The sequence below is a fragment of the Schistocerca cancellata genome, unplaced genomic scaffold, assembly GCF_023864275.1.
Source record: "Schistocerca cancellata isolate TAMUIC-IGC-003103 unplaced genomic scaffold, iqSchCanc2.1 HiC_scaffold_1081, whole genome shotgun sequence".
Taxonomy (NCBI): domain Eukaryota; kingdom Metazoa; phylum Arthropoda; class Insecta; order Orthoptera; family Acrididae; genus Schistocerca; species Schistocerca cancellata.
In genome coordinates, this window is record NW_026047080.1 from 58,225 (window position 1) to 79,836 (window position 21,612).

The 21,612-nt window shown below is 50.9% G+C and overlaps 24 non-coding genes across 24 annotated transcripts; 17 read left to right on the forward strand and 7 right to left on the reverse strand.

The window, feature by feature from the left end:
* Positions 1-468: 468 nt before the first annotated feature.
* Positions 469-541, reverse strand: Trnav-uac (transfer RNA valine (anticodon UAC)). The gene has a single exon. It is a non-coding gene; the product is annotated as a tRNA-Val (tRNA).
* A 235-nt stretch (positions 542-776) lies between these two features.
* On the forward strand, positions 777-848 carry Trnap-cgg (transfer RNA proline (anticodon CGG)). The gene has a single exon. It is a non-coding gene; the product is annotated as a tRNA-Pro (tRNA).
* Positions 849-2,506: 1,658 nt separating this feature from the next.
* Trnap-ugg (transfer RNA proline (anticodon UGG)) lies at positions 2,507-2,578 on the forward strand. The gene has a single exon. It is a non-coding gene; the product is annotated as a tRNA-Pro (tRNA).
* A 604-nt stretch (positions 2,579-3,182) lies between these two features.
* Positions 3,183-3,255, reverse strand: Trnav-uac (transfer RNA valine (anticodon UAC)). Its single transcript has one exon. It is a non-coding gene; the product is annotated as a tRNA-Val (tRNA).
* A 235-nt stretch (positions 3,256-3,490) lies between these two features.
* On the forward strand, positions 3,491-3,562 carry Trnap-cgg (transfer RNA proline (anticodon CGG)). The gene has a single exon. It is a non-coding gene; the product is annotated as a tRNA-Pro (tRNA).
* Positions 3,563-4,403: 841 nt separating this feature from the next.
* Trnap-cgg (transfer RNA proline (anticodon CGG)) lies at positions 4,404-4,475 on the forward strand. The gene has a single exon. It is a non-coding gene; the product is annotated as a tRNA-Pro (tRNA).
* Positions 4,476-5,316: 841 nt separating this feature from the next.
* Trnap-cgg (transfer RNA proline (anticodon CGG)) lies at positions 5,317-5,388 on the forward strand. The gene has a single exon. It is a non-coding gene; the product is annotated as a tRNA-Pro (tRNA).
* Positions 5,389-7,002: 1,614 nt separating this feature from the next.
* Trnap-ugg (transfer RNA proline (anticodon UGG)) lies at positions 7,003-7,074 on the forward strand. Its single transcript has one exon. It is a non-coding gene; the product is annotated as a tRNA-Pro (tRNA).
* A 604-nt stretch (positions 7,075-7,678) lies between these two features.
* Trnav-uac (transfer RNA valine (anticodon UAC)) lies at positions 7,679-7,751 on the reverse strand. The gene has a single exon. It is a non-coding gene; the product is annotated as a tRNA-Val (tRNA).
* A 235-nt stretch (positions 7,752-7,986) lies between these two features.
* On the forward strand, positions 7,987-8,058 carry Trnap-cgg (transfer RNA proline (anticodon CGG)). Its single transcript has one exon. It is a non-coding gene; the product is annotated as a tRNA-Pro (tRNA).
* A 1,614-nt stretch (positions 8,059-9,672) lies between these two features.
* On the forward strand, positions 9,673-9,744 carry Trnap-ugg (transfer RNA proline (anticodon UGG)). Its single transcript has one exon. It is a non-coding gene; the product is annotated as a tRNA-Pro (tRNA).
* Positions 9,745-10,348: 604 nt separating this feature from the next.
* Positions 10,349-10,421, reverse strand: Trnav-uac (transfer RNA valine (anticodon UAC)). Its single transcript has one exon. It is a non-coding gene; the product is annotated as a tRNA-Val (tRNA).
* Positions 10,422-10,656: 235 nt separating this feature from the next.
* Positions 10,657-10,728, forward strand: Trnap-cgg (transfer RNA proline (anticodon CGG)). The gene has a single exon. It is a non-coding gene; the product is annotated as a tRNA-Pro (tRNA).
* An 841-nt stretch (positions 10,729-11,569) lies between these two features.
* On the forward strand, positions 11,570-11,641 carry Trnap-cgg (transfer RNA proline (anticodon CGG)). The gene has a single exon. It is a non-coding gene; the product is annotated as a tRNA-Pro (tRNA).
* Positions 11,642-13,255: 1,614 nt separating this feature from the next.
* Trnap-ugg (transfer RNA proline (anticodon UGG)) lies at positions 13,256-13,327 on the forward strand. The gene has a single exon. It is a non-coding gene; the product is annotated as a tRNA-Pro (tRNA).
* Positions 13,328-13,931: 604 nt separating this feature from the next.
* On the reverse strand, positions 13,932-14,004 carry Trnav-uac (transfer RNA valine (anticodon UAC)). Its single transcript has one exon. It is a non-coding gene; the product is annotated as a tRNA-Val (tRNA).
* A 235-nt stretch (positions 14,005-14,239) lies between these two features.
* On the forward strand, positions 14,240-14,311 carry Trnap-cgg (transfer RNA proline (anticodon CGG)). The gene has a single exon. It is a non-coding gene; the product is annotated as a tRNA-Pro (tRNA).
* Positions 14,312-15,925: 1,614 nt separating this feature from the next.
* Trnap-ugg (transfer RNA proline (anticodon UGG)) lies at positions 15,926-15,997 on the forward strand. Its single transcript has one exon. It is a non-coding gene; the product is annotated as a tRNA-Pro (tRNA).
* Positions 15,998-16,601: 604 nt separating this feature from the next.
* Trnav-uac (transfer RNA valine (anticodon UAC)) lies at positions 16,602-16,674 on the reverse strand. Its single transcript has one exon. It is a non-coding gene; the product is annotated as a tRNA-Val (tRNA).
* A 235-nt stretch (positions 16,675-16,909) lies between these two features.
* Trnap-cgg (transfer RNA proline (anticodon CGG)) lies at positions 16,910-16,981 on the forward strand. Its single transcript has one exon. It is a non-coding gene; the product is annotated as a tRNA-Pro (tRNA).
* Positions 16,982-17,822: 841 nt separating this feature from the next.
* Trnap-cgg (transfer RNA proline (anticodon CGG)) lies at positions 17,823-17,894 on the forward strand. Its single transcript has one exon. It is a non-coding gene; the product is annotated as a tRNA-Pro (tRNA).
* A 1,614-nt stretch (positions 17,895-19,508) lies between these two features.
* Trnap-ugg (transfer RNA proline (anticodon UGG)) lies at positions 19,509-19,580 on the forward strand. The gene has a single exon. It is a non-coding gene; the product is annotated as a tRNA-Pro (tRNA).
* Positions 19,581-20,184: 604 nt separating this feature from the next.
* Positions 20,185-20,257, reverse strand: Trnav-uac (transfer RNA valine (anticodon UAC)). The gene has a single exon. It is a non-coding gene; the product is annotated as a tRNA-Val (tRNA).
* A 235-nt stretch (positions 20,258-20,492) lies between these two features.
* On the forward strand, positions 20,493-20,564 carry Trnap-cgg (transfer RNA proline (anticodon CGG)). Its single transcript has one exon. It is a non-coding gene; the product is annotated as a tRNA-Pro (tRNA).
* The last annotated feature ends 1,048 nt before the right edge of the window (positions 20,565-21,612 follow it).

Consider the following 21,612-nt stretch of genomic DNA (forward strand, 5'->3'; position numbering starts at 1 on the left):
GAAACGCAGACGGTAATTTTGCATGCAACGGAAAACAAGGTTGTCTTTGCGGAATATGTGCACCGTGAGTGGAGATTAAGCTTAATTGTGCGACAGTCTACCCTCATCTTACTAACGACGGCAACAACAAAGGGGTGGTGGCATGTAAGATTGAGAGTGGCCAAGAGTTTCTCATTATTAGTTAGCATCACACTTTGACAGAGCTGTGACAAGGCGAGTAGGGTGAGCTCAGGAAAGCCAGTAGCAAGCGCACTTGAAGTAGCCCTGAAGAACCGGATTATAAATTTTGCCAGCCATAATGGAGCTAGGGGCGTTCCCAGTTACCAAATACCGGTGCAATAAGAGAGCAACAGTATTTGACAGTAAAATGACGCCCTATCCGTCTAGCATACGACATTGCTTGTCTCTGCATACGCGGACGTGAGGTCATCTCGGAAATGAAATCCGAAATATAGATTAAAATTGTTGTGTTCCCGCCCGGGATCGAACCGGGGACCTTCTGCGTGTAAAGCAGACGTGATAACCGCTACACCACGGAAACGACGGTTCTTTTCGTGTACCACCCGGAGACTCGTAATAGCAACAGTTTTTCTTCTGTGTTAGCAAGGGCATCGGCTACGAGCTCCCTCCGATTCGTGAAGTTCCTATAGTAAAAGACGTCGATGAAAACAATCCAACCGCGACAGACAGGGAGAACGCTGGGTGAGCTGCAGCCCTACAGGGTGAGACCATCAAAGGTGGCGTCATTCACATGCAGTGCGTTTTCGGAACGGACAGGCTCGTTGGTCTAGGGGTATGATTCCTGCTTCGGGTGCAGGAGGTCCCGGGTTCAAATCCCGGACGAGCCCTTGCGTTTTGTACAACGGTGTGGTAACAAATCGCATGGCGGCGGCTGTTTCGCGCATTTCCAGGCCTCCAAGTCAGCGCTAAAATCCGACAACCAGTTCTGAAACAGTTTCATGTTTCATTTGAGCCATGTGCACCCTGCTGGTGGAACGTTTGAAGTTGATTTAAGTGGTCACTGCAGAGATCGTAGCAAGTGTCTTGCTGAGTGCGACGAAAACGGGTTTCCGCCCGCAATCGAACCGGGGACCTTCTGCGTGTTAGGCACGGCGCCTGGGCTCGGCGGCAGCTGCTGCTCTTTCTTTCCTTACGAGATACCGTCGATTCGCGCAGTCGTTATTGCAAAAGATGTCACCAAAGGCAATCGCTTCGTTAGCGGCACGGTGCCTGGGCTCGGCGGCAGCTCTACATGGAGGCACCAGCAGCCCAGCCAGGCCGCCGCCGGCGCACCAGCAGCCCAGCCAGGCCGCCGCCGGCACCGGCGCGCCGCAGCGCAAGAAGTCGGCGCCCGCCCTGCAATGCCCCCTGTCGCTGCATATTCCACCCGCCTTATATCCTCCCCATGTCTGACTCACTACCCTAAATGACACTGCAGTCGACGTGCTTATTACTATCGCAGTATTCTAGTGTCGAACCGGTATTGCAAATTTGGATTAAGCAAAAATTTATTGTGTGGTCGAGCGACACCCTCGGCTCGCTCTTCCTACATGATCGCTTCTTGCGAGGAATAATTCCTAGCGCGCCGATGGCTTCAGAGTTGGTCTTCTCGAAGTTTTGCTTCCGCACTGCATTCCGCAATCTTTTCGTTATGAGCTTCGGTTTCCCGACTTTCTTGTGTTTAGTGCGTTTGGCTTCTCTAAACCCTTAGCCACCGCTCGCCGAAATTTCCACGCTGTCATATGTCGATCTGCAGAGCTCGATGAAGGCATCGCGGCCATTCCTGAGCTCATGGAACGGCCGAATCTGTAGTTGTTTCCAGATCTCTCCCACACAACAGCCTCCCAGTAGCTTGGATTACAGGAGTACGCCACTACTCCCAGCCGCTGATTCACCTTTGAAAGCAGAATGACATGAGCTACGCGCAGCTCCGTTTTTTTTTTTTTTTTTTTTTTTTTGGTGTCTGACCTACTTTGAAAGACTTTGTAGTCGATTTACTTACTACTATCGCTGTTGGAAACCAGTTGATACCACACAGTATTCTAGGGACGATCAGGCAATGAAAATTTAGAATAAGTAAAACAGTATCAAAAGAAGTTGTGTGGTGGAGCAGCACATGCAATTTACGCTTCCTAGATAATCGTTACTGCATAGAATAATTCTTTTGTGTGCGGCGTCTTCAGTATCCGTCTTCTGTAAATTTTACTTGCAGTATATTGTGCAATCTTTTCGTTATGAGTTGGTGCTTGGTTTCCCGATGTTCTTTTGTTTAGTGCATTCGCCTTCTCTTAACCCTGAGAAACCACATACCGAAACTGAGGCACTGCCGGCTGTTCATAAGCAGTGTTCGATGAAGTTATTTCGCTTTTTATTCGTTGCCTTTAATATTCTTCTCATCAGTGGTGAGTGCTGCCTGCAGAAAGCGTTTATCTTGCGAATTCACGTAAAAGTTTGTGTTCCCTGTGAGGTCCACTACCTGGGATTAACTTGACTGCTCCAGGCAGGTGGCTCGTTGGTCTAGGGGTATGATTCCTGCTTTGGGTGCAGGAGGTCCCGGGTTCAAATCCCGGACGAGCCCTGCCATTTTGACCGTGCTGAAGAGTAGGTGGAACTCAGCCCCGGTTGCAGCTCCTCAATGAAGAGTAGACGCCTGTTATAGCACGTGGATATAACAAGAATGCGGCACCAGTAAAGTACGTAGGTGGAATTCGGTAGAAACGCAGACGGTAATTTTGCATGCAACGGAAAACAAGGTTGTCTTTGCGGAATATGTGCACCGTGAGTGGAGATTAAGCTTAATTGTGCGACAGTCTACCCTCATCTTACTAACGACGGCAACAACAAAGGGGTGGTGGCATGTAAGATTGAGAGTGGCCAAGAGTTTCTCATTATTAGTTAGCATCACACTTTGACAGAGCTGTGACAAGGCGAGTAGGGTGAGCTCAGGAAAGCCAGTAGCAAGCGCACTTGAAGTAGCCCTGAAGAACCGGATTATAAATTTTGCCAGCCATAATGGAGCTAGGGGCGTTCCCAGTTACCAAATACCGGTGCAATAAGAGAGCAACAGTATTTGACAGTAAAATGACGCCCTATCCGTCTAGCATACGACATTGCTTGTCTCTGCATACGCGGACGTGAGGTCATCTCGGAAATGAAATCCGAAATATAGATTAAAATTGTTGTGTTCCCGCCCGGGATCGAACCGGGGACCTTCTGCGTGTAAAGCAGACGTGATAACCGCTACACCACGGAAACGACGGTTCTTTTCGTGTACCACCCGGAGACTCGTAATAGCAACAGTTTTTCTTCTGTGTTAGCAAGGGCATCGGCTACGAGCTCCCTCCGATTCGTGAAGTTCCTATAGTAAAAGACGTCGATGAAAACAATCCAACCGCGACAGACAGGGAGAACGCTGGGTGAGCTGCAGCCCTACAGGGTGAGACCATCAAAGGTGGCGTCATTCACATGCAGTGCGTTTTCGGAACGGACAGGCTCGTTGGTCTAGGGGTATGATTCCTGCTTCGGGTGCAGGAGGTCCCGGGTTCAAATCCCGGACGAGCCCTTGCGTTTTGTACAACGGTGTGGTAACAAATCGCATGGCGGCGGCTGTTTCGCGCATTTCCAGGCCTCCAAGTCAGCGCTAAAATCCGACAACCAGTTCTGAAACAGTTTCATGTTTCATTTGAGCCATGTGCACCCTGCTGGTGGAACGTTTGAAGTTGATTTAAGTGGTCACTGCAGAGATCGTAGCAAGTGTCTTGCTGAGTGCGACGAAAACGGGTTTCCGCCCGCAATCGAACCGGGGACCTTCTGCGTGTTAGGCACGGCGCCTGGGCTCGGCGGCAGCTGCTGCTCTTTCTTTCCTTACGAGATACCGTCGATTCGCGCAGTCGTTATTGCAAAAGATGTCACCAAAGGCAATCGCTTCGTTAGCGGCACGGTGCCTGGGCTCGGCGGCAGCTCTACATGGAGGCACCAGCAGCCCAGCCAGGCCGCCGCCGGCACCGGCGCGCCGCAGCGCAAGAAGTCGGCGCCCGCCCTGCAATGCCCCCTGTCGTTGCATATTCCACCCGCCTTATATCCTCCCCATGTCTGACTCACTACCCTAAATGACACTGCAGTCGACGTGCTTATTACTATCGCAGTATTCTAGTGTCGAACCGGAAACGACGGTTCTTTTCGTGTACCACCCGGAGACTCGTAATAGCAACAGTTTTTCTTCTGTGTTAGCAAGGGCATCGGCTACGAGCTCCCTCCGATTCGTGAAGTTCCTATAGTAAAAGACGTCGATGAAAACAATCCAACCGCGACAGACAGGGAGAACGCTGGGTGAGCTGCAGCCCTACAGGGTGAGACCATCAAAGGTGGCGTCATTCACATGCAGTGCGTTTTCGGAACGGACAGGCTCGTTGGTCTAGGGGTATGATTCCTGCTTCGGGTGCAGGAGGTCCCGGGTTCAAATCCCGGACGAGCCCTTGCGTTTTGTACAACGGTGTGGTAACAAATCGCATGGCGGCGGCTGTTTCGCGCATTTCCAGGCCTCCAAGTCAGCGCTAAAATCCGACAACCAGTTCTGAAACAGTTTCATGTTTCATTTGAGCCATGTGCACCCTGCTGGTGGAACGTTTGAAGTTGATTTAAGTGGTCACTGCAGAGATCGTAGCAAGTGTCTTGCTGAGTGCGACGAAAACGGGTTTCCGCCCGCAATCGAACCGGGGACCTTCTGCGTGTTAGGCACGGCGCCTGGGCTCGGCGGCAGCTGCTGCTCTTTCTTTCCTTACGAGATACCGTCGATTCGCGCAGTCGTTATTGCAAAAGATGTCACCAAAGGCAATCGCTTCGTTAGCGGCACGGTGCCTGGGCTCGGCGGCAGCTCTACATGGAGGCACCAGCAGCCCAGCCAGGCCGCCGCCGGCACCGGCGCGCCGCAGCGCAAGAAGTCGGCGCCCGCCCTGCAATGCCCCCTGTCGTTGCATATTCCACCCGCCTTATATCCTCCCCATGTCTGACTCACTACCCTAAATGACACTGCAGTCGACGTGCTTATTACTATCGCAGTATTCTAGTGTCGAACCGGAAACGACGGTTCTTTTCGTGTACCACCCGGAGACTCGTAATAGCAACAGTTTTTCTTCTGTGTTAGCAAGGGCATCGGCTACGAGCTCCCTCCGATTCGTGAAGTTCCTATAGTAAAAGACGTCGATGAAAACAATCCAACCGCGACAGACAGGGAGAACGCTGGGTGAGCTGCAGCCCTACAGGGTGAGACCATCAAAGGTGGCGTCATTCACATGCAGTGCGTTTTCGGAACGGACAGGCTCGTTGGTCTAGGGGTATGATTCCTGCTTCGGGTGCAGGAGGTCCCGGGTTCAAATCCCGGACGAGCCCTTGCGTTTTGTACAACGGTGTGGTAACAAATCGCATGGCGGCGGCTGTTTCGCGCATTTCCAGGCCTCCAAGTCAGCGCTAAAATCCGACAACCAGTTCTGAAACAGTTTCATGTTTCATTTGAGCCATGTGCACCCTGCTGGTGGAACGTTTGAAGTTGATTTAAGTGGTCACTGCAGAGATCGTAGCAAGTGTCTTGCTGAGTGCGACGAAAACGGGTTTCCGCCCGCAATCGAACCGGGGACCTTCTGCGTGTTAGGCACGGCGCCTGGGCTCGGCGGCAGCTGCTGCTCTTTCTTTCCTTACGAGATACCGTCGATTCGCGCAGTCGTTATTGCAAAAGATGTCACCAAAGGCAATCGCTTCGTTAGCGGCACGGTGCCTGGGCTCGGCGGCAGCTCTACATGGAGGCACCAGCAGCCCAGCCAGGCCGCCGCCGGCACCGGCGCGCCGCAGCGCAAGAAGTCGGCGCCCGCCCTGCAATGCCCCCTGTCGCTGCATATTCCACCCGCCTTATATCCTCCCCATGTCTGACTCACTACCCTAAATGACACTGCAGTCGACGTGCTTATTACTATCGCAGTATTCTAGTGTCGAACCGGTATTGCAAATTTGGATTAAGCAAAAATTTATTGTGTGGTCGAGCGACACCCTCGGCTCGCTCTTCCTACATGATCGCTTCTTGCGAGGAATAATTCCTAGCGCGCCGATGGCTTCAGAGTTGGTCTTCTCGAAGTTTTGCTTCCGCACTGCATTCCGCAATCTTTTCGTTATGAGCTTCGGTTTCCCGACTTTCTTGTGTTTAGTGCGTTTGGCTTCTCTAAACCCTTAGCCACCGCTCGCCGAAATTTCCACGCTGTCATATGTCGATCTGCAGAGCTCGATGAAGGCATCGCGGCCATTCCTGAGCTCATGGAACGGCCGAATCTGTAGTTGTTTCCAGATCTCTCCCACACAACAGCCTCCCAGTAGCTTGGATTACAGGAGTACGCCACTACTCCCAGCCGCTGATTCACCTTTGAAAGCAGAATGACATGAGCTACGCGCAGCTCCGTTTTTTTTTTTTGGTGTCTGACCTACTTTGAAAGACTTTGCAGTCGATTTACTTACTACTATCGCTGTTGGAAACCAGGTGATACCACACAGTATTCTAGGGACGATCAGGCAATGAAAATTTAGAATAAGTAAAACAGTATCAAAAGAAGTTGTGTGGTGGAGCAGCACATGCAATTTACGCTTCCTAGATAATCGTTACTGCATAGAATAATTCTTTTGTGTGCGGCGTCTTCAGTATCCGTCTTCTGTAAATTTTACTTGCAGTATATTGTGCAATCTTTTCGTTATGAGTTGGTGCTTGGTTTCCCGATGTTCTTTTGTTTAGTGCATTCGCCTTCTCTTAACCCTGAGAAACCACATACCGAAACTGAGGCACTGCCGGCTGTTCATAAGCAGTGTTCGATGAAGTTATTTCGCTTTTTATTCGTTGCCTTTAATATTCTTCTCATCAGTGGTGAGTGCTGCCTGCAGAAAGCGTTTATCTTGCGAATTCACGTAAAAGTTTGTGTTCCCTGTGAGGTCCACTACCTGGGATTAACTTGACTGCTCCAGGCAGGTGGCTCGTTGGTCTAGGGGTATGATTCCTGCTTTGGGTGCAGGAGGTCCCGGGTTCAAATCCCGGACGAGCCCTGCCATTTTGACCGTGCTGAAGAGTAGGTGGAACTCAGCCCCGGTTGCAGCTCCTCAATGAAGAGTAGACGCCTGTTATAGCACGTGGATATAACAAGAATGCGGCACCAGTAAAGTACGTAGGTGGAATTCGGTAGAAACGCAGACGGTAATTTTGCATGCAACGGAAAACAAGGTTGTCTTTGCGGAATATGTGCACCGTGAGTAGAGATTAAGCTTAATTGTGCGACAGTCTACCCTCATCTTACTAACGACGGCAACAACAAAGGGGTGGTGGCATGTAAGATTGAGAGTGGCCAAGAGTTTCTCATTATTAGTTAGCATCACACTTTGACAGAGCTGTGACAAGGCGAGTAGGGTGAGCTCAGGAAAGCCAGTAGCAAGCGCACTTGAAGTAGCCCTGAAGAACCGGATTATAAATTTTGCCAGCCATAATGGAGCTAGGGGCGTTCCCAGTTACCAAATACCGGTGCAATAAGAGAGCAACAGTATTTGACAGTAAAATGACGCCCTATCCGTCTAGCATACGACATTGCTTGTCTCTGCATACGCGGACGTGAGGTCATCTCGGAAATGAAATCCGAAATATAGATTAAAATTGTTGTGTTCCCGCCCGGGATCGAACCGGGGACCTTCTGCGTGTAAAGCAGACGTGATAACCGCTACACCACGGAAACGACGGTTCTTTTCGTGTACCACCCGGAGACTCGTAATAGCAACAGTTTTTCTTCTGTGTTAGCAAGGGCATCGGCTACGAGCTCCCTCCGATTCGTGAAGTTCCTATAGTAAAAGACGTCGATGAAAACAATCCAACCGCGACAGACAGGGAGAACGCTGGGTGAGCTGCAGCCCTACAGGGTGAGACCATCAAAGGTGGCGTCATTCACATGCAGTGCGTTTTCGGAACGGACAGGCTCGTTGGTCTAGGGGTATGATTCCTGCTTCGGGTGCAGGAGGTCCCGGGTTCAAATCCCGGACGAGCCCTTGCGTTTTGTACAACGGTGTGGTAACAAATCGCATGGCGGCGGCTGTTTCGCGCATTTCCAGGCCTCCAAGTCAGCGCTAAAATCCGACAACCAGTTCTGAAACAGTTTCATGTTTCATTTGAGCCATGTGCACCCTGCTGGTGGAACGTTTGAAGTTGATTTAAGTGGTCACTGCAGAGATCGTAGCAAGTGTCTTGCTGAGTGCGACGAAAACGGGTTTCCGCCCGCAATCGAACCGGGGACCTTCTGCGTGTTAGGCACGGCGCCTGGGCTCGGCGGCAGCTGCTGCTCTTTCTTTCCTTACGAGATACCGTCGATTCGCGCAGTCGTTATTGCAAAAGATGTCACCAAAGGCAATCGCTTCGTTAGCGGCACGGTGCCTGGGCTCGGCGGCAGCTCTACATGGAGGCACCAGCAGCCCAGCCAGGCCGCCGCCGGCACCGGCGCGCCGCAGCGCAAGAAGTCGGCGCCCGCCCTGCAATGCCCCCTGTCGCTGCATATTCCACCCGCCTTATATCCTCCCCATGTCTGACTCACTACCCTAAATGACACTGCAGTCGACGTGCTTATTACTATCGCAGTATTCTAGTGTCGAACCGGTATTGCAAATTTGGATTAAGCAAAAATTTATTGTGTGGTCGAGCGACACCCTCGGCTCGCTCTTCCTACATGATCGCTTCTTGCGAGGAATAATTCCTAGCGCGCCGATGGCTTCAGAGTTGGTCTTCTCGAAGTTTTGCTTCCGCACTGCATTCCGCAATCTTTTCGTTATGAGCTTCGGTTTCCCGACTTTCTTGTGTTTAGTGCGTTTGGCTTCTCTAAACCCTTAGCCACCGCTCGCCGAAATTTCCACGCTGTCATATGTCGATCTGCAGAGCTCGATGAAGGCATCGCGGCCATTCCTGAGCTCATGGAACGGCCGAATCTGTAGTTGTTTCCAGATCTCTCCCACACAACAGCCTCCCAGTAGCTTGGATTACAGGAGTACGCCACTACTCCCAGCCGCTGATTCACCTTTGAAAGCAGAATGACATGAGCTACGCGCAGCTCCGTTTTTTTTTTTTGGTGTCTGACCTACTTTGAAAGACTTTGTAGTCGATTTACTTACTACTATCGCTGTTGGAAACCAGGTGATACCACACAGTATTCTAGGGACGATCAGGCAATGAAAATTTAGAATAAGTAAAACAGTATCAAAAGAAGTTGTGTGGTGGAGCAGCACATGCAATTTACGCTTCCTAGATAATCGTTACTGCATAGAATAATTCTTTTGTGTGCGGCGTCTTCAGTATCCGTCTTCTGTAAATTTTACTTGCAGTATATTGTGCAATCTTTTCGTTATGAGTTGGTGCTTGGTTTCCCGATGTTCTTTTGTTTAGTGCATTCGCCTTCTCTTAACCCTGAGAAACCACATACCGAAACTGAGGCACTGCCGGCTGTTCATAAGCAGTGTTCGATGAAGTTATTTCGCTTTTTATTCGTTGCCTTTAATATTCTTCTCATCAGTGGTGAGTGCTGCCTGCAGAAAGCGTTTATCTTGCGAATTCACGTAAAAGTTTGTGTTCCCTGTGAGGTCCACTACCTGGGATTAACTTGACTGCTCCAGGCAGGTGGCTCGTTGGTCTAGGGGTATGATTCCTGCTTTGGGTGCAGGAGGTCCCGGGTTCAAATCCCGGACGAGCCCTGCCATTTTGACCGTGCTGAAGAGTAGGTGGAACTCAGCCCCGGTTGCAGCTCCTCAATGAAGAGTAGACGCCTGTTATAGCACGTGGATATAACAAGAATGCGGCACCAGTAAAGTACGTAGGTGGAATTCGGTAGAAACGCAGACGGTAATTTTGCATGCAACGGAAAACAAGGTTGTCTTTGCGGAATATGTGCACCGTGAGTGGAGATTAAGCTTAATTGTGCGACAGTCTACCCTCATCTTACTAACGACGGCAACAACAAAGGGGTGGTGGCATGTAAGATTGAGAGTGGCCAAGAGTTTCTCATTATTAGTTAGCATCACACTTTGACAGAGCTGTGACAAGGCGAGTAGGGTGAGCTCAGGAAAGCCAGTAGCAAGCGCACTTGAAGTAGCCCTGAAGAACCGGATTATAAATTTTGCCAGCCATAATGGAGCTAGGGGCGTTCCCAGTTACCAAATACCGGTGCAATAAGAGAGCAACAGTATTTGACAGTAAAATGACGCCCTATCCGTCTAGCATACGACATTGCTTGTCTCTGCATACGCGGACGTGAGGTCATCTCGGAAATGAAATCCGAAATATAGATTAAAATTGTTGTGTTCCCGCCCGGGATCGAACCGGGGACCTTCTGCGTGTAAAGCAGACGTGATAACCGCTACACCACGGAAACGACGGTTCTTTTCGTGTACCACCCGGAGACTCGTAATAGCAACAGTTTTTCTTCTGTGTTAGCAAGGGCATCGGCTACGAGCTCCCTCCGATTCGTGAAGTTCCTATAGTAAAAGACGTCGATGAAAACAATCCAACCGCGACAGACAGGGAGAACGCTGGGTGAGCTGCAGCCCTACAGGGTGAGACCATCGAAGGTGGCGTCATTCACATGCAGTGCGTTTTCGGAACGGACAGGCTCGTTGGTCTAGGGGTATGATTCCTGCTTCGGGTGCAGGAGGTCCCGGGTTCAAATCCCGGACGAGCCCTTGCGTTTTGTACAACGGTGTGGTAACAAATCGCATGGCGGCGGCTGTTTCGCGCATTTCCAGGCCTCCAAGTCAGCGCTAAAATCCGACAACCAGTTCTGAAACAGTTTCATGTTTCATTTGAGCCATGTGCACCCTGCTGGTGGAACGTTTGAAGTTGATTTAAGTGGTCACTGCAGAGATCGTAGCAAGTGTCTTGCTGAGTGCGACGAAAACGGGTTTCCGCCCGCAATCGAACCGGGGACCTTCTGCGTGTTAGGCACGGCGCCTGGGCTCGGCGGCAGCTGCTGCTCTTTCTTTCCTTACGAGATACCGTCGATTCGCGCAGTCGTTATTGCAAAAGATGTCACCAAAGGCAATCGCTTCGTTAGCGGCACGGTGCCTGGGCTCGGCGGCAGCTCTACATGGAGGCACCAGCAGCCCAGCCAGGCCGCCGCCGGCACCGGCGCGCCGCAGCGCAAGAAGTCGGCGCCCGCCCTGCAATGCCCCCTGTCGTTGCATATTCCACCCGCCTTATATCCTCCCCATGTCTGACTCACTACCCTAAATGACACTGCAGTCGACGTGCTTATTACTATCGCAGTATTCTAGTGTCGAACCGGAAACGACGGTTCTTTTCGTGTACCACCCGGAGACTCGTAATAGCAACAGTTTTTCTTCTGTGTTAGCAAGGGCATCGGCTACGAGCTCCCTCCGATTCGTGAAGTTCCTATAGTAAAAGACGTCGATGAAAACAATCCAACCGCGACAGACAGGGAGAACGCTGGGTGAGCTGCAGCCCTACAGGGTGAGACCATCAAAGGTGGCGTCATTCACATGCAGTGCGTTTTCGGAACGGACAGGCTCGTTGGTCTAGGGGTATGATTCCTGCTTCGGGTGCAGGAGGTCCCGGGTTCAAATCCCGGACGAGCCCTTGCGTTTTGTACAACGGTGTGGTAACAAATCGCATGGCGGCGGCTGTTTCGCGCATTTCCAGGCCTCCAAGTCAGCGCTAAAATCCGACAACCAGTTCTGAAACAGTTTCATGTTTCATTTGAGCCATGTGCACCCTGCTGGTGGAACGTTTGAAGTTGATTTAAGTGGTCACTGCAGAGATCGTAGCAAGTGTCTTGCTGAGTGCGACGAAAACGGGTTTCCGCCCGCAATCGAACCGGGGACCTTCTGCGTGTTAGGCACGGCGCCTGGGCTCGGCGGCAGCTGCTGCTCTTTCTTTCCTTACGAGATACCGTCGATTCGCGCAGTCGTTATTGCAAAAGATGTCACCAAAGGCAATCGCTTCGTTAGCGGCACGGTGCCTGGGCTCGGCGGCAGCTCTACATGGAGGCACCAGCAGCCCAGCCAGGCCGCCGCCGGCACCGGCGCGCCGCAGCGCAAGAAGTCGGCGCCCGCCCTGCAATGCCCCCTGTCGCTGCATATTCCACCCGCCTTATATCCTCCCCATGTCTGACTCACTACCCTAAATGACACTGCAGTCGACGTGCTTATTACTATCGCAGTATTCTAGTGTCGAACCGGTATTGCAAATTTGGATTAAGCAAAAATTTATTGTGTGGTCGAGCGACACCCTCGGCTCGCTCTTCCTACATGATCGCTTCTTGCGAGGAATAATTCCTAGCGCGCCGATGGCTTCAGAGTTGGTCTTCTCGAAGTTTTGCTTCCGCACTGCATTCCGCAATCTTTTCGTTATGAGCTTCGGTTTCCCGACTTTCTTGTGTTTAGTGCGTTTGGCTTCTCTAAACCCTTAGCCACCGCTCGCCGAAATTTCCACGCTGTCATATGTCGATCTGCAGAGCTCGATGAAGGCATCGCGGCCATTCCTGAGCTCATGGAACGGCCGAATCTGTAGTTGTTTCCAGATCTCTCCCACACAACAGCCTCCCAGTAGCTTGGATTACAGGAGTACGCCACTACTCCCAGCCGCTGATTCACCTTTGAAAGCAGAATGACATGAGCTACGCGCAGCTCCGTTTTTTTTTTTTGGTGTCTGACCTACTTTGAAAGACTTTGTAGTCGATTTACTTACTACTATCGCTGTTGGAAACCAGGTGATACCACACAGTATTCTAGGGACGATCAGGCAATGAAAATTTAGAATAAGTAAAACAGTATCAAAAGAAGTTGTGTGGTGGAGCAGCACATGCAATTTACGCTTCCTAGATAATCGTTACTGCATAGAATAATTCTTTTGTGTGCGGCGTCTTCAGTATCCGTCTTCTGTAAATTTTACTTGCAGTATATTGTGCAATCTTTTCGTTATGAGTTGGTGCTTGGTTTCCCGATGTTCTTTTGTTTAGTGCATTCGCCTTCTCTTAACCCTGAGAAACCACATACCGAAACTGAGGCACTGCCGGCTGTTCATAAGCAGTGTTCGATGAAGTTATTTCGCTTTTTATTCGTTGCCTTTAATATTCTTCTCATCAGTGGTGAGTGCTGCCTGCAGAAAGCGTTTATCTTGCGAATTCACGTAAAAGTTTGTGTTCCCTGTGAGGTCCACTACCTGGGATTAACTTGACTGCTCCAGGCAGGTGGCTCGTTGGTCTAGGGGTATGATTCCTGCTTTGGGTGCAGGAGGTCCCGGGTTCAAATCCCGGACGAGCCCTGCCATTTTGACCGTGCTGAAGAGTAGGTGGAACTCAGCCCCGGTTGCAGCTCCTCAATGAAGAGTAGACGCCTGTTATAGCACGTGGATATAACAAGAATGCGGCACCAGTAAAGTACGTAGGTGGAATTCGGTAGAAACGCAGACGGTAATTTTGCATGCAACGGAAAACAAGGTTGTCTTTGCGGAATATGTGCACCGTGAGTGGAGATTAAGCTTAATTGTGCGACAGTCTACCCTCATCTTACTAACGACGGCAACAACAAAGGGGTGGTGGCATGTAAGATTGAGAGTGGCCAAGAGTTTCTCATTATTAGTTAGCATCACACTTTGACAGAGCTGTGACAAGGCGAGTAGGGTGAGCTCAGGAAAGCCAGTAGCAAGCGCACTTGAAGTAGCCCTGAAGAACCGGATTATAAATTTTGCCAGCCATAATGGAGCTAGGGGCGTTCCCAGTTACCAAATACCGGTGCAATAAGAGAGCAACAGTATTTGACAGTAAAATGACGCCCTATCCGTCTAGCATACGACATTGCTTGTCTCTGCATACGCGGACGTGAGGTCATCTCGGAAATGAAATCCGAAATATAGATTAAAATTGTTGTGTTCCCGCCCGGGATCGAACCGGGGACCTTCTGCGTGTAAAGCAGACGTGATAACCGCTACACCACGGAAACGACGGTTCTTTTCGTGTACCACCCGGAGACTCGTAATAGCAACAGTTTTTCTTCTGTGTTAGCAAGGGCATCGGCTACGAGCTCCCTCCGATTCGTGAAGTTCCTATAGTAAAAGACGTCGATGAAAACAATCCAACCGCGACAGACAGGGAGAACGCTGGGTGAGCTGCAGCCCTACAGGGTGAGACCATCAAAGGTGGCGTCATTCACATGCAGTGCGTTTTCGGAACGGACAGGCTCGTTGGTCTAGGGGTATGATTCCTGCTTCGGGTGCAGGAGGTCCCGGGTTCAAATCCCGGACGAGCCCTTGCGTTTTGTACAACGGTGTGGTAACAAATCGCATGGCGGCGGCTGTTTCGCGCATTTCCAGGCCTCCAAGTCAGCGCTAAAATCCGACAACCAGTTCTGAAACAGTTTCATGTTTCATTTGAGCCATGTGCACCCTGCTGGTGGAACGTTTGAAGTTGATTTAAGTGGTCACTGCAGAGATCGTAGCAAGTGTCTTGCTGAGTGCGACGAAAACGGGTTTCCGCCCGCAATCGAACCGGGGACCTTCTGCGTGTTAGGCACGGCGCCTGGGCTCGGCGGCAGCTGCTGCTCTTTCTTTCCTTACGAGATACCGTCGATTCGCGCAGTCGTTATTGCAAAAGATGTCACCAAAGGCAATCGCTTCGTTAGCGGCACGGTGCCTGGGCTCGGCGGCAGCTCTACATGGAGGCACCAGCAGCCCAGCCAGGCCGCCGCCGGCACCGGCGCGCCGCAGCGCAAGAAGTCGGCGCCCGCCCTGCAATGCCCCCTGTCGCTGCATATTCCACCCGCCTTATATCCTCCCCATGTCTGACTCACTACCCTAAATGACACTGCAGTCGACGTGCTTATTACTATCGCAGTATTCTAGTGTCGAACCGGTATTGCAAATTTGGATTAAGCAAAAATTTATTGTGTGGTCGAGCGACACCCTCGGCTCGCTCTTCCTACATGATCGCTTCTTGCGAGGAATAATTCCTAGCGCGCCGATGGCTTCAGAGTTGGTCTTCTCGAAGTTTTGCTTCCGCACTGCATTCCGCAATCTTTTCGTTATGAGCTTCGGTTTCCCGACTTTCTTGTGTTTAGTGCGTTTGGCTTCTCTAAACCCTTAGCCACCGCTCGCCGAAATTTCCACGCTGTCATATGTCGATCTGCAGAGCTCGATGAAGGCATCGCGGCCATTCCTGAGCTCATGGAACGGCCGAATCTGTAGTTGTTTCCAGATCTCTCCCACACAACAGCCTCCCAGTAGCTTGGATTACAGGAGTACGCCACTACTCCCAGCCGCTGATTCACCTTTGAAAGCAGAATGACATGAGCTACGCGCAGCTCCGTTTTTTTTTTTTGGTGTCTGACCTACTTTGAAAGACTTTGTAGTCGATTTACTTACTACTATCGCTGTTGGAAACCAGGTGATACCACACAGTATTCTAGGGACGATCAGGCAATGAAAATTTAGAATAAGTAAAACAGTATCAAAAGAAGTTGTGTGGTGGAGCAGCACATGCAATTTACGCTTCCTAGATAATCGTTACTGCATAGAATAATTCTTTTGTGTGCGGCGTCTTCAGTATCCGTCTTCTGTAAATTTTACTTGCAGTATATTGTGCAATCTTTTCGTTATGAGTTGGTGCTTGGTTTCCCGATGTTCTTTTGTTTAGTGCATTCGCCTTCTCTTAACCCTGAGAAACCACATACCGAAACTGAGGCACTGCCGGCTGTTCATAAGCAGTGTTCGATGAAGTTATTTCGCTTTTTATTCGTTGCCTTTAATATTCTTCTCATCAGTGGTGAGTGCTGCCTGCAGAAAGCGTTTATCTTGCGAATTCACGTAAAAGTTTGTGTTCCCTGTGAGGTCCACTACCTGGGATTAACTTGACTGCTCCAGGCAGGTGGCTCGTTGGTCTAGGGGTATGATTCCTGCTTTGGGTGCAGGAGGTCCCGGGTTCAAATCCCGGACGAGCCCTGCCATTTTGACCGTGCTGAAGAGTAGGTGGAACTCAGCCCCGGTTGCAGCTCCTCAATGAAGAGTAGACGCCTGTTATAGCACGTGGATATAACAAGAATGCGGCACCAGTAAAGTACGTAGGTGGAATTCGGTAGAAACGCAGACGGTAATTTTGCATGCAACGGAAAACAAGGTTGTCTTTGCGGAATATGTGCACCGTGAGTGGAGATTAAGCTTAATTGTGCGACAGTCTACCCTCATCTTACTAACGACGGCAACAACAAAGGGGTGGTGGCATGTAAGATTGAGAGTGGCCAAGAGTTTCTCATTATTAGTTAGCATCACACTTTGACAGAGCTGTGACAAGGCGAGTAGGGTGAGCTCAGGAAAGCCAGTAGCAAGCGCACTTGAAGTAGCCCTGAAGAACCGGATTATAAATTTTGCCAGCCATAATGGAGCTAGGGGCGTTCCCAGTTACCAAATACCGGTGCAATAAGAGAGCAACAGTATTTGACAGTAAAATGACGCCCTATCCGTCTAGCATACGACATTGCTTGTCTCTGCATACGCGGACGTGAGGTCATCTCGGAAATGAAATCCGAAATATAGATTAAAATTGTTGTGTTCCCGCCCGGGATCGAACCGGGGACCTTCTGCGTGTAAAGCAGACGTGATAACCGCTACACCACGGAAACGACGGTTCTTTTCGTGTACCACCCGGAGACTCGTAATAGCAACAGTTTTTCTTCTGTGTTAGCAAGGGCATCGGCTACGAGCTCCCTCCGATTCGTGAAGTTCCTATAGTAAAAGACGTCGATGAAAACAATCCAACCGCGACAGACAGGGAGAACGCTGGGTGAGCTGCAGCCCTACAGGGTGAGACCATCGAAGGTGGCGTCATTCACATGCAGTGCGTTTTCGGAACGGACAGGCTCGTTGGTCTAGGGGTATGATTCCTGCTTCGGGTGCAGGAGGTCCCGGGTTCAAATCCCGGACGAGCCCTTGCGTTTTGTACAACGGTGTGGTAACAAATCGCATGGCGGCGGCTGTTTCGCGCATTTCCAGGCCTCCAAGTCAGCGCTAAAATCCGACAACCAGTTCTGAAACAGTTTCATGTTTCATTTGAGCCATGTGCACCCTGCTGGTGGAACGTTTGAAGTTGATTTAAGTGGTCACTGCAGAGATCGTAGCAAGTGTCTTGCTGAGTGCGACGAAAACGGGTTTCCGCCCGCAATCGAACCGGGGACCTTCTGCGTGTTAGGCACGGCGCCTGGGCTCGGCGGCAGCTGCTGCTCTTTCTTTCCTTACGAGATACCGTCGATTCGCGCAGTCGTTATTGCAAAAGATGTCACCAAAGGCAATCGCTTCGTTAGCGGCACGGTGCCTGGGCTCGGCGGCAGCTCTACATGGAGGCACCAGCAGCCCAGCCAGGCCGCCGCCGGCACCGGCGCGCCGCAGCGCAAGAAGTCGGCGCCCGCCCTGCAATGCCCCCTGTCGTTGCATATTCCACCCGCCTTATATCCTCCCCATGTCTGACTCACTACCCTAAATGACACTGCAGTCGACGTGCTTATTACTATCGCAGTATTCTAGTGTCGAACCGGAAACGACGGTTCTTTTCGTGTACCACCCGGAGACTCGTAATAGCAACAGTTTTTCTTCTGTGTTAGCAAGGGCATCGGCTACGAGCTCCCTCCGATTCGTGAAGTTCCTATAGTAAAAGACGTCGATGAAAACAATCCAACCGCGACAGACAGGGAGAACGCTGGGTGAGCTGCAGCCCTACAGGGTGAGACCATCAAAGGTGGCGTCATTCACATGCAGTGCGTTTTCGGAACGGACAGGCTCGTTGGTCTAGGGGTATGATTCCTGCTTCGGGTGCAGGAGGTCCCGGGTTCAAATCCCGGACGAGCCCTTGCGTTTTGTACAACGGTGTGGTAACAAATCGCATGGCGGCGGCTGTTTCGCGCATTTCCAGGCCTCCAAGTCAGCGCTAAAATCCGACAACCAGTTCTGAAACAGTTTCATGTTTCATTTGAGCCATGTGCACCCTGCTGGTGGAACGTTTGAAGTTGATTTAAGTGGTCACTGCAGAGATCGTAGCAAGTGTCTTGCTGAGTGCGACGAAAACGGGTTTCCGCCCGCAATCGAACCGGGGACCTTCTGCGTGTTAGGCACGGCGCCTGGGCTCGGCGGCAGCTGCTGCTCTTTCTTTCCTTACGAGATACCGTCGATTCGCGCAGTCGTTATTGCAAAAGATGTCACCAAAGGCAATCGCTTCGTTAGCGGCACGGTGCCTGGGCTCGGCGGCAGCTCTACATGGAGGCACCAGCAGCCCAGCCAGGCCGCCGCCGGCACCGGCGCGCCGCAGCGCAAGAAGTCGGCGCCCGCCCTGCAATGCCCCCTGTCGCTGCATATTCCACCCGCCTTATATCCTCCCCATGTCTGACTCACTACCCTAAATGACACTGCAGTCGACGTGCTTATTACTATCGCAGTATTCTAGTGTCGAACCGGTATTGCAAATTTGGATTAAGCAAAAATTTATTGTGTGGTCGAGCGACACCCTCGGCTCGCTCTTCCTACATGATCGCTTCTTGCGAGGAATAATTCCTAGCGCGCCGATGGCTTCAGAGTTGGTCTTCTCGAAGTTTTGCTTCCGCACTGCATTCCGCAATCTTTTCGTTATGAGCTTCGGTTTCCCGACTTTCTTGTGTTTAGTGCGTTTGGCTTCTCTAAACCCTTAGCCACCGCTCGCCGAAATTTCCACGCTGTCATATGTCGATCTGCAGAGCTCGATGAAGGCATCGCGGCCATTCCTGAGCTCATGGAACGGCCGAATCTGTAGTTGTTTCCAGATCTCTCCCACACAACAGCCTCCCAGTAGCTTGGATTACAGGAGTACGCCACTACTCCCAGCCGCTGATTCACCTTTGAAAGCAGAATGACATGAGCTACGCGCAGCTCCGTTTTTTTTTTTTGGTGTCTGACCTACTTTGAAAGACTTTGTAGTCGATTTACTTACTACTATCGCTGTTGGAAACCAGGTGATACCACACAGTATTCTAGGGACGATCAGGCAATGAAAATTTAGAATAAGTAAAACAGTATCAAAAGAAGTTGTGTGGTGGAGCAGCACATGCAATTTACGCTTCCTAGATAATCGTTACTGCATAGAATAATTCTTTTGTGTGCGGCGTCTTCAGTATCCGTCTTCTGTAAATTTTACTTGCAGTATATTGTGCAATCTTTTCGTTATGAGTTGGTGCTTGGTTTCCCGATGTTCTTTTGTTTAGTGCATTCGCCTTCTCTTAACCCTGAGAAACCACATACCGAAACTGAGGCACTGCCGGCTGTTCATAAGCAGTGTTCGATGAAGTTATTTCGCTTTTTATTCGTTGCCTTTAATATTCTTCTCATCAGTGGTGAGTGCTGCCTGCAGAAAGCGTTTATCTTGCGAATTCACGTAAAAGTTTGTGTTCCCTGTGAGGTCCACTACCTGGGATTAACTTGACTGCTCCAGGCAGGTGGCTCGTTGGTCTAGGGGTATGATTCCTGCTTTGGGTGCAGGAGGTCCCGGGTTCAAATCCCGGACGAGCCCTGCCATTTTGACCGTGCTGAAGAGTAGGTGGAACTCAGCCCCGGTTGCAGCTCCTCAATGAAGAGTAGACGCCTGTTATAGCACGTGGATATAACAAGAATGCGGCACCAGTAAAGTACGTAGGTGGAATTCGGTAGAAACGCAGACGGTAATTTTGCATGCAACGGAAAACAAGGTTGTCTTTGCGGAATATGTGCACCGTGAGTGGAGATTAAGCTTAATTGTGCGACAGTCTACCCTCATCTTACTAACGACGGCAACAACAAAGGGGTGGTGGCATGTAAGATTGAGAGTGGCCAAGAGTTTCTCATTATTAGTTAGCATCACACTTTGACAGAGCTGTGACAAGGCGAGTAGGGTGAGCTCAGGAAAGCCAGTAGCAAGCGCACTTGAAGTAGCCCTGAAGAACCGGATTATAAATTTTGCCAGCCATAATGGAGCTAGGGGCGTTCCCAGTTACCAAATACCGGTGCAATAAGAGAGCAACAGTATTTGACAGTAAAATGACGCCCTATCCGTCTAGCATACGACATTGCTTGTCTCTGCATACGCGGACGTGAGGTCATCTCGGAAATGAAATCCGAAATATAGATTAAAATTGTTGTGTTCCCGCCCGGGATCGAACCGGGGACCTTCTGCGTGTAAAGCAGACGTGATAACCGCTACACCACGGAAACGACGGTTCTTTTCGTGTACCACCCGGAGACTCGTAATAGCAACAGTTTTTCTTCTGTGTTAGCAAGGGCATCGGCTACGAGCTCCCTCCGATTCGTGAAGTTCCTATAGTAAAAGACGTCGATGAAAACAATCCAACCGCGACAGACAGGGAGAACGCTGGGTGAGCTGCAGCCCTACAGGGTGAGACCATCAAAGGTGGCGTCATTCACATGCAGTGCGTTTTCGGAACGGACAGGCTCGTTGGTCTAGGGGTATGATTCCTGCTTCGGGTGCAGGAGGTCCCGGGTTCAAATCCCGGACGAGCCCTTGCGTTTTGTACAACGGTGTGGTAACAAATCGCATGGCGGCGGCTGTTTCGCGCATTTCCAGGCCTCCAAGTCAGCGCTAAAATCCGACAACCAGTTCTGAAACAGTTTCATGTTTCATTTGAGCCATGTGCACCCTGCTGGTGGAACGTTTGAAGTTGATTTAAGTGGTCACTGCAGAGATCGTAGCAAGTGTCTTGCTGAGTGCGACGAAAACGGGTTTCCGCCCGCAATCGAACCGGGGACCTTCTGCGTGTTAGGCACGGCGCCTGGGCTCGGCGGCAGCTGCTGCTCTTTCTTTCCTTACGAGATACCGTCGATTCGCGCAGTCGTTATTGCAAAAGATGTCACCAAAGGCAATCGCTTCGTTAGCGGCACGGTGCCTGGGCTCGGCGGCAGCTCTACATGGAGGCACCAGCAGCCCAGCCAGGCCGCCGCCGGCACCGGCGCGCCGCAGCGCAAGAAGTCGGCGCCCGCCCTGCAATGCCCCCTGTCGCTGCATATTCCACCCGCCTTATATCCTCCCCATGTCTGACTCACTACCCTAAATGACACTGCAGTCGACGTGCTTATTACTATCGCAGTATTCTAGTGTCGAACCGGTATTGCAAATTTGGATTAAGCAAAAATTTATTGTGTGGTCGAGCGACACCCTCGGCTCGCTCTTCCTACATGATCGCTTCTTGCGAGGAATAATTCCTAGCGCGCCGATGGCTTCAGAGTTGGTCTTCTCGAAGTTTTGCTTCCGCACTGCATTCCGCAATCTTTTCGTTATGAGCTTCGGTTTCCCGACTTTCTTGTGTTTAGTGCGTTTGGCTTCTCTAAACCCTTAGCCACCGCTCGCCGAAATTTCCACGCTGTCATATGTCGATCTGCAGAGCTCGATGAAGGCATCGCGGCCATTCCTGAGCTCATGGAACGGCCGAATCTGTAGTTGTTTCCAGATCTCTCCCACACAACAGCCTCCCAGTAGCTTGGATTACAGGAGTACGCCACTACTCCCAGCCGCTGATTCACCTTTGAAAGCAGAATGACATGAGCTACGCGCA